This window comes from Mytilus trossulus, unplaced genomic scaffold (assembly GCF_036588685.1).
Source record: "Mytilus trossulus isolate FHL-02 unplaced genomic scaffold, PNRI_Mtr1.1.1.hap1 h1tg000085l___fragment_1__unscaffolded, whole genome shotgun sequence".
Lineage (NCBI taxonomy): Eukaryota > Metazoa > Mollusca > Bivalvia > Mytilida > Mytilidae > Mytilus > Mytilus trossulus.
In genome coordinates, this window is record NW_026963295.1 from 5,258,143 (window position 1) to 5,273,304 (window position 15,162).

Here is a 15,162-nt window from a genome sequence, read left to right on the forward strand (position 1 = left end):
TTAAAAGTTTGAACCTGCTGCATTCGTTTGCACTTATTCTAAATCAAAAGCCTGTTGTTCAGTGGTTGTCGTTTCTTGATGTGGTTCATAAGCGTTTCTCGTTTCTGTTTCTTTTTATAATACAGTTGGTTTTCCTGTTTGAATTGATTAATACTAGTAATTGTTAGACTCTTCACCAGAGCTTGCCGTTTGATGTGAACTACAATTCTGTGTTGAAAGCCTTACTTTTACCTATATTCTTGATAGTTGTTGAGTATTTTCATATAGTGACTTGCACGAATAGTTGTCTTATTGGCACCTATGCCACATCTACGTATTTCTATGTGTTTAAATCAATAAATTTCATGCGAGGGCACTGTTTCGTTATGAGAAACAAAACGATACAAAATAAAAATTATATGTACGCCTGAAAAAGATACAAAGTAAAAAAATATTATAACAGGGACATTGCTTTCATGAAATACAAATATATATGCAAATCTCAGATAACATATATCCTTTATCAGTTTGATTTAAAATTATATTTTTTGTCTAATAGAACCATAAACAATTTTAAAAGATACAAACATTAAAGAATGAACCATCCTTGCATTATCTAAACATTCGGAAGTTGGCAACAGAGACTCTCATATGTTTCTCATTATTATTTTTTTTGATTTTTTTTATAGACATTAGGTACGGAAAGGATGGTATTTTGGTTTCAGTAACATGACAGTATGAGGAAGGGAAGCGAAACCATATGCAATAAACAATTTCTCGTTTTTTATTTAAATTAGACCATTGGTTTCACCATTAAAATGGTTTTACATTATTACTTTTTGGGGATTTTATAGCTTGCTGTTCTGTGTGAGTCAAAGATTACACGTTGAGGACCGTACGTCGACATGTAATGGTTTACTTTTATCAATTGTGACTTGGATGTATATTTGTCTCATTGGAACTCATACCACATCTTCATATATATATAAACGCAGATGTTGAATGTTTTCATAATTGGTTGCATCGCCATACATGAAATCTGTTGGTGGGTTGCCTCGTGTTCAACCATTTTACATTTTACTACAAGATGTTGTTAATTGAATTATTTTTTTTACCAGGGTTACAATTTACCCCTATGAATCATAGGGGAAAATGTTTGCTGTCCCTCTGTCAATTACTACTCAAATTCAATAATACACGGGACAATGTATGTAACTGGCATCAACTATTTTAAAAACGATGCTCCGGGTTTCTGATTCGTTCAATATCCTGATGTTTTTATGACATAAATATTGTTAGAAACATTATATAATTCTGAGAAAATTTTAATTTACAATTTAAAAAACAATAACGAGGGATCATCGCGTGTCTCGGTATAGTTAATTAAATATTACATACCATAGAGGGCGCAAAAGCAGATTTGTTGTCCTCAAAAAACATTGTCAGTCCTAAATTTTTTTGAGAGGTAAAATTGTCTCGTTCTTCTCCTCGGCTTTCCATATTTAGATAGTATTTAACGTTGGACAAAAAATCATATCCAGCCTTCAGCAATTTGAAAAAAAAACTTACTAATCTTGGCACATCATGCCAGCAGGTAGTGCCATCTTCGCTGTATGTACTAAACACCCCGTACGGAATTGCCAAGATGCATCCCATTATCCATGAGGACAAAGCCAATCCATATCGGTATAGCTTCCTCTTAGATGTAGCGGCCAATGGTCTAACAATAACGTATGCACGGTCAATTGATAAAACAGCAATTGCATAAGTTGACACAAAAAACGGAACCATTGAGAAATACACGTAGTAAATATAGCACACATAGGAATTCCATGGCACATCAAACCAATTAAAAAGGTTTGCAGGTAATACAAAAAAATACTCCTACACAAAAGTTTGAAATGAAAAATATAAAACAGTATTAACATTTTTCCCTAGTATGCAACTGTTTTTTCTATGGTCAGATGAAAGATAAGAATGTTGACGTCATATTCATATATCAACGAATCATTTGCCGAGCAGATATTTCATAAGTGAGGAGTAATAGATTATTTACACCGATCAAGAAATTTAAAAATAGAACAAAAAGTAGAGAAATTCACGTTAACACAGGCCAATAGTTTGAAGGAAACTGAGTTAGCAATGTAACACCAATGAAGATGTACAAACATGTCAAAATAAATAAACCAATGAAGTAATTTCTAATGAGAGTGACTGTTCATATTTTTTTTTTATTTGTGACAAATTTGAGCGTTTATGCATTGACTTGAAAATATATATATATTCGCTTTAATGAAACTGCACAACTGTTGAAATGAAAAAAAAAAACATTTTCTCCATTGCTTTTTCGCAAACATCAATTGACTGTCTTGAAATTACATTGTTTTACCAATTTTCACCTGCTTATTGGGTATAGAGTATATATTCATTACATCAGTACATGTACATGAACAACACAGACACAAGAACAAAACAATTAAACAGCTCTTGTCTTGCTGGTTATTTTTTTTTATCTCATAGTTACAGTGCTGCCTCTCAGACGGACTGGCCACACTTTGACACCATTACAAGTGCAAGAGGGAACCGCCTTTTCAAATGAATTTAAAAAACTGTTAATTATGCAATGTAAACTGTTATTGAGGTTTTTGTCCTTTTCTGTTGATTGCGTATCAATTTTTTTGTATTTTTATATAGTATCTCAAACATATTTTGTGGTAGAGAGCAAAACATGAGCATTGTTATTAATTATAATTATATATATTCGTTTTAACTTTGCTAACCGTATCAATTCAGAACGATTAACATAGCAGATCACTATATACAAAATATATCAATTAAATACATTAATGAAGTACTGTTTACTCGAATATATTTGATATCATCTTTAATATGTATAATACAGTATATCGGAATGTTGCAGCTGCATAGTACTTTCTAAGTATCAGACAAAAAACAGATTCCATTGTTCTAAATTGATATCGTTAAAGTAGTTCTCAATGATTTATGTTAAATGAATGTATTGCTTGGCAGTCTTGACAAATAGCATGATATATCTAAACAATTTTATTTGGATTTGCACTTTAGAAAGCTGTTGTATACATTATCCGTAATTTCTTAGGTAGAATATTTCTTGTATGACGAAAACATAAACAAGTAATATATTTCTTTCTACGTTATGATCGGTCTGATAAAGATATTGTAATACCTAGATTGAAACAAAAATTACAGTTAAGAAGTGGAATATTTTAAAAAGCATTTAAACGAAAAATTTCCAAAAAGTTGTTCCAAATCCAAATTAGAGTAACTATTCTTGAATGTGAACATTATTTACAGCTTCAGCTAGATTATACATAGTACAAACAGTAAATGTACAGAACTATATATATATATTATATTGCATATTTACACTACAGTGCTGACAACAAGACTGAATATTTCTTAAGGATATAATGTTCACCAGCAGTGGCTTCAACCAAGTAACAGTACAACCTCATCAAAATCACCAGGCTAATAATTTGTATCATTGCTAAAAATACAGAATAATCTTTTCTGAATTTCTCTATAGTAGTTCTATACCATCCTTACCGGCAATAGCTAAAGTAATTACGACAAATCGCATTCTTGATTTATGGTTTCTTGACATCAAAAGCACCACCACCAAAAGGTTAAAGAATAATATTCCAAGAAGAATAATCACTTCTTGCTGTATGTTATAGACTGATCGTAAGGACTGATTTTGTATTTATCATGCATAGATGAACTCATTAAAATATCTAAACACCTTCATATTTTAAGTTGAAAATCATACATTGTGTGTGCTCTTGTTTATAAATTCTCGGTTAATATTTTTTCTCTCATTTTCGAAATCATAGTTCTTTACGCAATATAATTTAAGAGCGAATTATCTGCGTTACATGTATCATCAAATAGTTGATATCGAGAATTGTCCATTACATGTAGTAACTCACATGGTGATTGTATGCCTGGCCTTTTTTCTTAACACAAAAAAATTATTTCCCTTCAATACAAACATTATGACATGTAGTTTGATTGCTAATGATGTTATAATCACTGATATGACACACGTCTTATTGCATCTAAGCAGCGATTGGTGACAGTACGGTCGTCATCTAGTAGTAAACTCTGATATGGTACAATGTTCACAGTCAATATTTAATTATCAAAAGCACCAACATAAAAAATATGAAAGAGATTTTGCAATGTAGAAAAGACTTTATACTATTACTTACATATTTTAGACGAGTCTAAAACATGCAATTTATGATATCAACAATGAATTGCTTGACTTAAAACAAAAAAAATACCTGAGATTGTAGTGAATCTTTGGTCGCCGTCTCATTCCACATAAACACGTTTGAAAATATAATTATGTAACGTGTAATGTATAAAAAAATATAATTAGTAGAACAGACTTTCAATCCTTTGATAATTCGTAATATAATAATCCTGGTACCTTTGATAACTATATACATTAATGTGTTCGTATGCTATCATTATCCATTCTTGAGATATTAAATTGACAATTACATTGTACTTTTATACATCAGTGTTGGTGGTTTAGATAATAATTGTGATGATGATGACGACGACGATATGATGGCAATGACGACGAAGAAAACGTTTCTGATAATGGCTGTTATATCAATTATGCATAGTTGTATTGAAGAGGCGATCTGATGAAGGGGAATAAAGAAAACATCTGATTTGTACAAGGCTAATTAAAAGAGACGTCACGGGTTTAAATGTTCAATTGAAAACGATAGCTTTCACAAGAGGATATTTTAATCTAACCTGACACAATATTCTGACCCGATGCTGATCTTTCTCGATCTTTCTTTTAGTTTAAATAGAGCTAAACGGAGGGGCAACATATCTCCATTTCAAAGTATTCTGTTCGATACATCCAGACTTTGAATGCACAGCCCAACGAACTTTAGCTAACACGCTAGTACACTACTGATTTTACACGACGCCAGTACAGGTGCCGTTAACCATAACCTTCATCGTTTTGTCTTTCGATTTTTTGTTACCACGTGTTCGTTGGTAAATACGTTAATAGGTTCGATTGTTTGTCGGACAGCACTCTATGTAACTATACAAATCATTAATGAGCCGTATAACTGTTCAGTAAAATGTTCAAAGGATGGAGGTGTGCATCGTTAAATAAAACCTAAATGCATGTATAGTTGCCATTGTAATATACATACATGTAATACATAGACACTTATAAAATTTATAAACCGAATCACTATATTTCTATACCAAAACATAATATTATTTTTTTAACACATCAAACTAAACTGATGAATAATCTATGACAGGTGGCTAAGATATAACCATATCAGCAGTAAATCAGATATGAACATTAATGTTTCACGTTTCGTATCATTTAAAATGAAATGTTATTATCACAAAAGATAAAATAAGCATTTTTTTGCATCATTTTATATTCATGTATCATTTGTGAGAAGCTATACGACTTCTGTAATATCACATGTAGTAGATTTTTCATCAAAGTCCAATAAGCATATGCTATTATGGTATTTGAAATAAAACTTTCGGAATTTCAATAGAAAGTAAGAGTTGTGTAATCTAATTATTCTATAGATTATAATTGTAGGATGAATTTGACCTTGTCGAACTTTAAAAACGTGCACCTGTCTATTTTTTTTTAAATTTTCATCTATATGCATATGCAACTTTTTGAAGAAGAGGAACATGTTTTAGTGTAGCAACGTGAATATTAGGAATAAAATATAAAATTGCATTTTTTTTTTAATTTCATCAATGGTAAATTGACGACATCCAATTGAAATATATCCAGAACAATTTAATGAAAGCCATTGGTAATTCTTGTCATATCCATCATGTTTGCCATATATTTTCTGTACCATTCGTTAACGAAAAATGAATTAAAACATGTCTATATATTTACTTTAAATCAGTGCGATAGACGATGGACAGGTGCAGCGTTAATGTAAGTATTTCATACGCAACTGATAAAAACACAAAACTGGGAAAATCAAAGCTAATGGGTTTTAAACACTAAAACACTTGGGGTAATTTCAGATGTTCAAAAAGGGAAAGCAGATCATACTCCACATTTGTTACTATTAGTGTTGCTCGTATTATTACAAATACGGTGATGTTAAATAATGAGGACAACACATACATAAACTTATCAAAGATACCACGACTAAATTTTGTGTTTACGCCAGACGGGCGTTTCGTCTACAAAAGACTCATCAGTGACGCTCGAATCCAAAAAAGTTAAAAAGGCCAAATAAAGTACGAAAATGAAGAGTATTGAGGACCAAAATTCCTAAAAGTATTGCAAAATACAGCTAAGGTAATCTATGCCTGAGGAAGAAAAGTTTAGTATTTTAAACAATTCTAAATTTAGTAAACAGTAAATTTGTAAATATAACCATATGAATGATAATTCATGTCAGCAAAAAAAGTGCAGACTACTGGGATTGTGATACACTCGGGGAAATAAATATCCACCAGCAGTGGCATCGACTCAGAGGTTGTAAATAAACTCATCATAGATACTAGGACTTAATTTTGTATATACGCCAGAGGCGCGTTTCGTCTACAAAAGACTCATCAATGACGCTCGAATCCAAAAAAGTTAAAAAGGCCAAATAAAGTACGAAGTGGAAGAGTGTTGAATATTAATTAATCAGGATTTTTTAGAACACGATCATGCATTCCTTGAAGTAATTATAATATTTAGAAGAATACAAAATGTAATATTTCCTTTTGAGATCATATAGAATTGGATTTAAATTGATTGTTTAGTCGTAAAATAATGAAAAATATTATCTGCAAATATTGCCAACGATTCTGATTAATTAATATATATGTTTTATTGACAAATGATCTTCTTGTTTTTGAGTCATGGGAAAAGAATTATCATAATTCTAATAAGAAAATTAATAATATCAGTCAAAGATTAAATAATTGAAAGACTACAAATGAGACAAGTATATATGAAAGACTAACAAACAATTTTCTTCGCCATACGGTGTTTAACGGATTATTAAATTACAATTAGTAGATATTCCAATCACTCAATACATGAAAGTATTAATAAATCTTCAATGCAGAAAAGTGTCTTGATACACTGGTCGCATTTCAATTTTTTTATTCATACAGTGACGAAATGCTGTTTGATAAATAGTGGCAAATAGTAAATGAAAAGTAACGAGCTGCACAATAAAAACATTTAAAAGGTTCTTTAAATTGGGAAGATTGGATTGATGGGCGTGTAATTCGAATGCTTGTTTATAAATGAGAGTATGTTAAATAAGTACTACATGTTGGGGTGATAACATTAAGTTCTAACAGTTTCATATTTTCAGATCCTTATTCAAATCGTCTTCACAGAAACAATTTGTAAACCTCTATTTATTGATAACTCTGATAAACTAAACACGTACATGTATGCCTCGCGCTTTATATATTAAAATATATCTGTCTCGAGTGGAGAAATATCGTAACAAACTTGGTGCAGTGATTGAATCTATATGTAAGACATTTAAAGGAAATCACGCTTAGGAATGTAAAGCAAAAAATTACCAGTGCAATTAAAAAAAATAATCACAAATGTATGCTTTTCTGAATGGATACTAGTAGTCAAAATCAACACTAATTTGAAACTAATGGTATATTCTGTTACTGCAAGTTCAAATAGATAATCAAAACATGAAAAAGCATTTATTATATGACTAGCAATACTAAACTGAAACTTTAATTTTGTTCTAATGAGTTCTCAAACGACCAAACAATACAACATTTAATCATGTATATTTATCTTGAAATACTAAACAATATGTGTGTCGATTCATGTTCGTCCTTTTTAATGCATAACAGACTGCTTTACTTGATTAGCTGACGCAAATTGACTGAATTATACTAAATTCACAGCAATATCATATTTTTGAAAACAACTGAAACCCTCCCTTAGACTTCATGCCTTTTTAAAGGTTAATCTTCTGATCATTGCAAACCAATCATTTACGTACGTTTGTCCCCTGTGGATAGTTGTATGATTTGCAATCATACATTTGTAACACATCTTCGCATAACTCTATTGATGTGTAATATTTCAGACTTTCCAATACTATGTGAGATTAAATTGAATTTTAACACTTAAATAGTTTACTAGTGACGCAATTTCCACTACATTCCTGTTATCAAAATAAAAAATACCAATACAACATCTTTTTTTATTTCGCTTGCATTTTTTATCTACATTTGTATGGATAAAAGTCATACAAAAATTGGAAATTAATGGGATGTTACAATATAAAGAACAGAGGTGAATAGGATTCAAGCACGGAATACAGAATGCAGGTCTCCTTCTTGATCTTCATATATGAAGTGAACATTTATTCTATTCGTTTTTTTCCGTAATATTGTCAATCTGTATACCTTAATAGTGTAAAATGAGACATCAACATTTCTAACAGATATCAATCATTTCTTTTTATAATAATCTATGATCTATTCCAATTTTCTAAATATAATTAATGCATTTTATTCGTAGTGAGCTAGAACACTAATAGAATAAGAATCAATCATTATTTTTAACATGCTATTATTTCAAGACAAAGTAATAATAAAGTGAAAAACTAATAAAATTGAAAATGAAAATGGGTACCATGCATTGCTTAATTTCATAATGTCAAACCTTAATACAAACATTACAAATAAAGAGTATACGAAATATTCCTGTTATAATGCTCTGCTCAGTGATAATTCAGAATTTGCACAAATATACTATACAATATATATCTTATTTCAATTATTTCACAATTAAGGTGGTACCTAACACTACAGTGAGATAACTCTGGAAAATCAGCTAAACGTTTTGATTACGTTGTGTTGTGAAAGGAATATTAAGCTTCTCAATGATCAAAAGAAGTGTTTGTCAAACTGCTATATAACCAGTGTAATTTTTCTGATAAAACGGTTGGTTCAAATTTTTGTCAATGGGTCAAGAGCATTGATCTTTTTTCCAAATCAACATTTTATGTTACTTCACCTCTAATGTATTCATTTGCTTAAAACAGTACACGTAAGTGTTATTTTGAACATGCTTTCATTCATACGGTAGTATCAAAATCATTTAAGCGTAATAATACGTCAATTTTTCATCTAAAATGCTTTGAAACTTTTTCGATATTTTTTTTGTATTATTTAAAAGGTTTTTTCTGCAGGTCTTAAAAGAATATTATGTAAATATTGGTTTTTTTTAAATTTAGATATGAAAGAATTTGATTTCTTTACTTTTTTTGTAGATGCATTTCTAAGACATGAAAACTGCATGCAGAGGCATAGTGTGTTTGCAAAGTGGTGTGTGTACGGTTCATTTGTTTACATAGCTACTGTACTTGCGATGGCGAACTGTCTCTTTTAGCTATGTTCAAGGATTTGTTCATAATTGCTTAATATGCGCTTGAGGCCAAGAATAAATAAATAACTAAGTACTTGTTAATAATCTAAAATACTAACATAACGAGGTGCAATTTGTCAGCCGTCATGGGGTTAAAACGACAAATCAAACAATTCAACTTTATATACAGCTTAAATAGGACAATGGTGTTGATTAACAATTACACCACCCCAGACCCTTTTGTTTTCCACATAATTAATATTGCCAATAATTAACAAATTCGGGTCGAATACGATACCGATACTAATAGCATATTCACATGTTACCTATTACCTTATTTGTACGTTCCGCAACTGACAGGCGCACAACTAAACGGTGTATTTAGGATTTTGCTATATACACTGGTCATAATCACAGGGTTGACACTACTACATTCAATCATTGTCATATTGTTCCCTCTAGTAGTATTTTAATTACATTACGACTTTCTAAGATGACAATACAAATACTAAAAATCTGGACATACAAAAATGCAGATACTGTTTTCAATTTGTTTCAGCCGGGATGACGTTAAACATCGAATCAAAGAATTCAGCTGTATTCATAACTTATACAGGACAATGCCGTTGATTAAAAAAAATCCATTACAGACCCTTTTGTTTTCCAAATAATTAATATTACCAATACGTATAAGTTCCAGGTCGACGGGTTCAAAGATTTTGAAAGAAGAGAAAACTGTACATCTATAATCGGCATGACTTTATCAGATGACAATACCAATAATAAAATAAGGCTTACGCATTTGTATATACTTTAATTCAGTCAGAGACCCGCGATATCACTAGTACTACTTATATTAATCTAATATGTGTTTATTTAAAATATCGCATACACTAATTTATCAGTTACATACCAATAAAACATTATCATTTCTAACTTTATATCTTGATTTTTTTCTCATCAATTATACAATACAACGGTATAAAATAAATGTATGTGATATACCATTTCTCTCAAATTACAAATATTTATATTAAGTTATATGGTGGTAATAGTATTGCAACATCTGAATGACTCTCGCAGACTTTTAAAAAGCAGTGTTGCTTCTCTGAGAACCACTTGGACCACAGGAACTATGAACTACTATACTGTGAGAAAACACACTAAAATTTAAAATCAACGTGTGACTCGCGTACACATCATGATCAGGGCTAATAATCATATCGCAGACATATGTTCCCACACGTATAATGCAATCCATCATCATTATTATAATGAATCATTTTAGATATTCAATTATTTTTGTATTGAATGAGACTTTTGACATAGTAGAATCAACTACTACTCTTTCACGGAGGGTTCAATCGTTTGCAAAATGCTAATTATTCAACCTAGTCAGATTAGTTGAATATATACAAATTAGTAACCAGCTTTAAGGATGCACACCTCTGAGGAGCCAAATATTTAAAGATGTTTTCAATCATTTATAACAAAAAAGTTGAAATAAAATGCATTCTGTTCTTAAAACTGAAAGAAATGAAAAATTGACAAAATTGACAATATTGATCATGTTGATATTTTCCACTTGTATCACATGTTTTGGAAGTAATTCCAGAACGAGAAATCAACGAGACTGAAACGTCAGATGAATACATCCTTAAACAACAATTAATACATAAATAAATAAATCGATCCATTCCTTCATACCATATATATCTTATCCGACCTTCCCTATCTACCTACTTAATAATCAATCGATAGGAATTTACCTCCAGATACCAGTGTATTTTATACTAAATTTCCAAATGTAATGTTTTAAACGTATTCACTGACTGCAACATGGCGAATCTAACCCCAGAAAGAAAGTGTTGTGTTAAGTGATTCCTCTTGTGAACCCCTTTTCTCCGTTTCTGTTAAATAGTAATTATCAAAAATACCGAACTCTAATATAAAAATTCAACAGAAAGTCCACAAACAAATGACAAAATCAAAAGCTCAAGGACAACAAACAAATAGATAACAACTATTATATTGTAAACCTTGTAAAGACATTTTCATATGTAGAAAATGGTGCAGTAAAACCGATTTTAAACCTAGATAAAATCTCACGTGTATGGCAGTTGCATAAGGTTACATTGTATTGACAATGATGTGTGAACAAAACAAGCAAACATGGTAGGTAAAAGTGTCAATAGGCTTACTACTGTCAACTTTGTGTTTTTATCTTAATCATTAATAAAACAGGCAAATATGATAACGATTTAATATCACAAATATTCATGCTGATATGATTATGTGCATTTATAAATATACTTACCCTTCTTTTTCTTGATAAAGTTAGATTTCTTATGGATATCAGCATCCAATTTATGAATTGAAATTGGTAACCATGCCCTCATGGAGAAATGGTTATAAAAAAATCCTTCTCACACATTAATGTCAAACACCGTTCTCAATAATAGTAAATTAATCAAATAAAGAACTTTTTACTGAGGGTATAAGTATCCTTGCTTAATAGATCTTATGATTCGAGACATGCAGTGTTGGTTTTATGCTATGATAGAGTGTTTTTTCAAAACACTTTTCTATACAATTATTGTATCGTTTCTTCTAAAGACAAGAACACGTTTAACTCCTTTGGGGATCTTCAATGCTATTACGACATGTGTAATATTCTAAAGAGCTGTTGCATTTAACTGATGTTTGTTAGCACCCAAATCAACGTAATAATTATGTATACTAGTGTAACAGTAGAACAAAATAACAAAGTATTAACATTAGCAGGAAATTGCGTTTACTCATCAGATCTGGGCTAAGTACACAAACAACTAATAGAAAACACAGAAGGCAACTACTTACGAGTACCTTCAATTATTGAAAGTTACTTGCAAGCTATCTAAAATTAGGAAAGCAAGTTTTTCAAGATTATGTGGATCACCTGTACAGCAATATTCAATTACAAAATTGAAGGGAAAAAAAACAAATGGAGTTCGAATGAAATGAGAAAAACTAAAACTTCATATGTCAGCTCTGATATTAATAAAAATCTGTTCTTACTTAATATATAATCAATTGTAAAAAAAAGAAATTGCATAATTGCATTATTGCCAATTAGACAGCTCGCCGCCGGAATCACAACTACGTTAACAATGAGCAAACCCATGCCGCGTACAGCAAGCTTCAAAACGGCACTGAAATAACAAAATGTAATGTGTAAAATAATTCTATAGAAAAAATGTACAGCCTGATTTATGTACAAAATATTTAGGAAAAGCAAATGTGATATATAAATATATTTTTGCGAGACTATAAAATCAGTCAATACACATCCAAAATCAAATAATTTAGTTTTGGATGTAATGCGTATATCGATTGGCTGACAGTGTCTTGTCTCTGAGTTCATAGACATAATTGTAACATATGACCATGACGTTATCAACGTTTTCTCATGATTTACTCCGGTTTAAAATGGAATTTAGAATTGAAATACTGTGGATTCATTAATTTTCGTTGGAAACCAATTTTCGTGGAATTCGTGGGTACAGGTTAACCACGAATTTAAATGTTGAACGAATAGCATATTTGCATTGGTTTGTATGCAAACTTTGGCAAAACCACGAAATTAAATATCCACGAAAGTGTAAATTCGCCGCTATCCACGAAAATAAATGAATCCACAGTATAATAAATGACTGTTATATTTTTTTTTCTGTCTTTTCGAAATAACAAAAGAAACAAATATTTGGTGCACACTTTTTAATATCCCGTTATTCAGTGTGCACTACATTTTTATGTTATTTCTTCATGGACCGAAAAATTAGTACAGTCATACCTCAAATGGATTAAGTAAAAAGACATCACTTACAGTCGATGGCAACCATGACCAGTCACCTTGTGCAGCATCATACAGATGGTTGGACACTGGGTTTACAAATGTGGATGCTAAAATTTTGTTTGGTTTTCCTTAATTGATAGTTAATACTATTTGAAAGCGCCTATCATAATTGTTTGATGAAAAACAATGCAAGTCTGAAGGCGTTTGCTATCTTAGTCAAACTAAATCAAAAGAACCAGTTTACACGACTTGATCAGAAAGCCATCAACCAATACTAAAAAAAAACAAGAACACTTAGTTATCACATATGAAGTGATAAAAAAATCGTCAGATATAATACAGATAGTAATTTCAAACCAACAGTTACTGTAATTTGTCAAGAACATCAAGTTTAAACAAAAACATTTGATAGTTCGGGTTCATGATTTGGGCCATGCACTTGCACACGTTACCAATCGGTTGTTGATCTTTTAAAAGTTACATCGAGAAGCGTAAAGTAAAAAAAAAAGTGCAAATCTTAACGTTATATAAAAACATTTGTAATACAGACAATATAACCCCACGTGTTCTCGGTAGAAAATTGTGTCCCGTTTGAAACTACAAGACAGTGTAATCCCCTATTGTCGAGACGTTCAATTGCTTCATTTCATGTTTGTTTAAGATCTCTGTTTTATTCCCCAAGATACGTATAGATAATCGGGTTTTCTATACATTGATATCGTAAAATATCAGCCTCGAGCCACAATGCAAACTTTTTTTGGCGAGTGAGCGCAGCGCAGCCTATTGTCTCGAGCGGATGATATTTAACGATATCTTTACGAAGAAAACCCGATTATCTTGTCATCGTTCTATTACTGGTCTTTTCTTTCTACTTAACACAGTTTTATACTTGACGAAAGCAAGCTTGTTAACGTCTCCTCTCGCATTGTGACGTCGGTGATAACTTCTCCTCTCACATTGTGACGTCGCTGATAATTCCTGGTCTCGTTTGAAGTCTTGATACGAGAATTATGGAAGGACAGAACCGGGTGTTATATGCGTAGGGAAGGACGAAAAAGAACAGTTATCAAAGGTACCGGGAGTTTAGATGAAAGTTATCACTTTAAAAAATTAAATCTGAATAAATGAAGGTAAAGAGACGGGAAGAGATAAAGAGAGTTGCAGTTATGATAGACCTCACTAACTTTATAATTGTTAACACATGTGGGTGGTTTGCTTGAGGCATTATGATCAATTTAGCATCGTAAGTGCATTACATCCCAATGATTGTTCGATTTAACATATAATTACATAGGGTTAGATGTTCTTTATCTAAATATATATTTCATACTCTGAATTAAAAACAGACTTTCAAAGATTTATACTAAATCTCGTAATTTCTAGCATAATACATAAATTATGCTTCTAACTTTTGCCGTGTTAAATTTAACAGTCCCATCGTAGATGAAGCATTGAACTGACAGTTGACAGATTTTAGACAAGTTAAGAATAAAAGTAATTCCTCAAGAACATTAAGATGTAACTGAAAAATTAATATAATATCATGATTGGGGAATTGCACTTATACAAGTGTCCGTGTATTTTTTTTATTTTTTTTTTTCATAAGTGGTATGCTACTTTATTTTCCAGGGTATTCAAAGATCCATTTTTTTCAATATTTTAAACTTAAACCATACTACTACAAGTGTGGTATTTCAATTTTACAACTATTTCAATAATTGAAGTAACCGGACGATGATATTCAGTATATGCATCAATTTTAACCGATCATAAATGAAGATAAAATATTGGAAAGCCTACGAGTAATGGGTTTTGTTCATTGTTGCAGGCGGTACTATGCAATGAAAAATCCATAGTTGTTATAGTCTGATTTTTTATACAGATTAAACGCTGATACATATCAATAAACTTATTTCATTAAAAT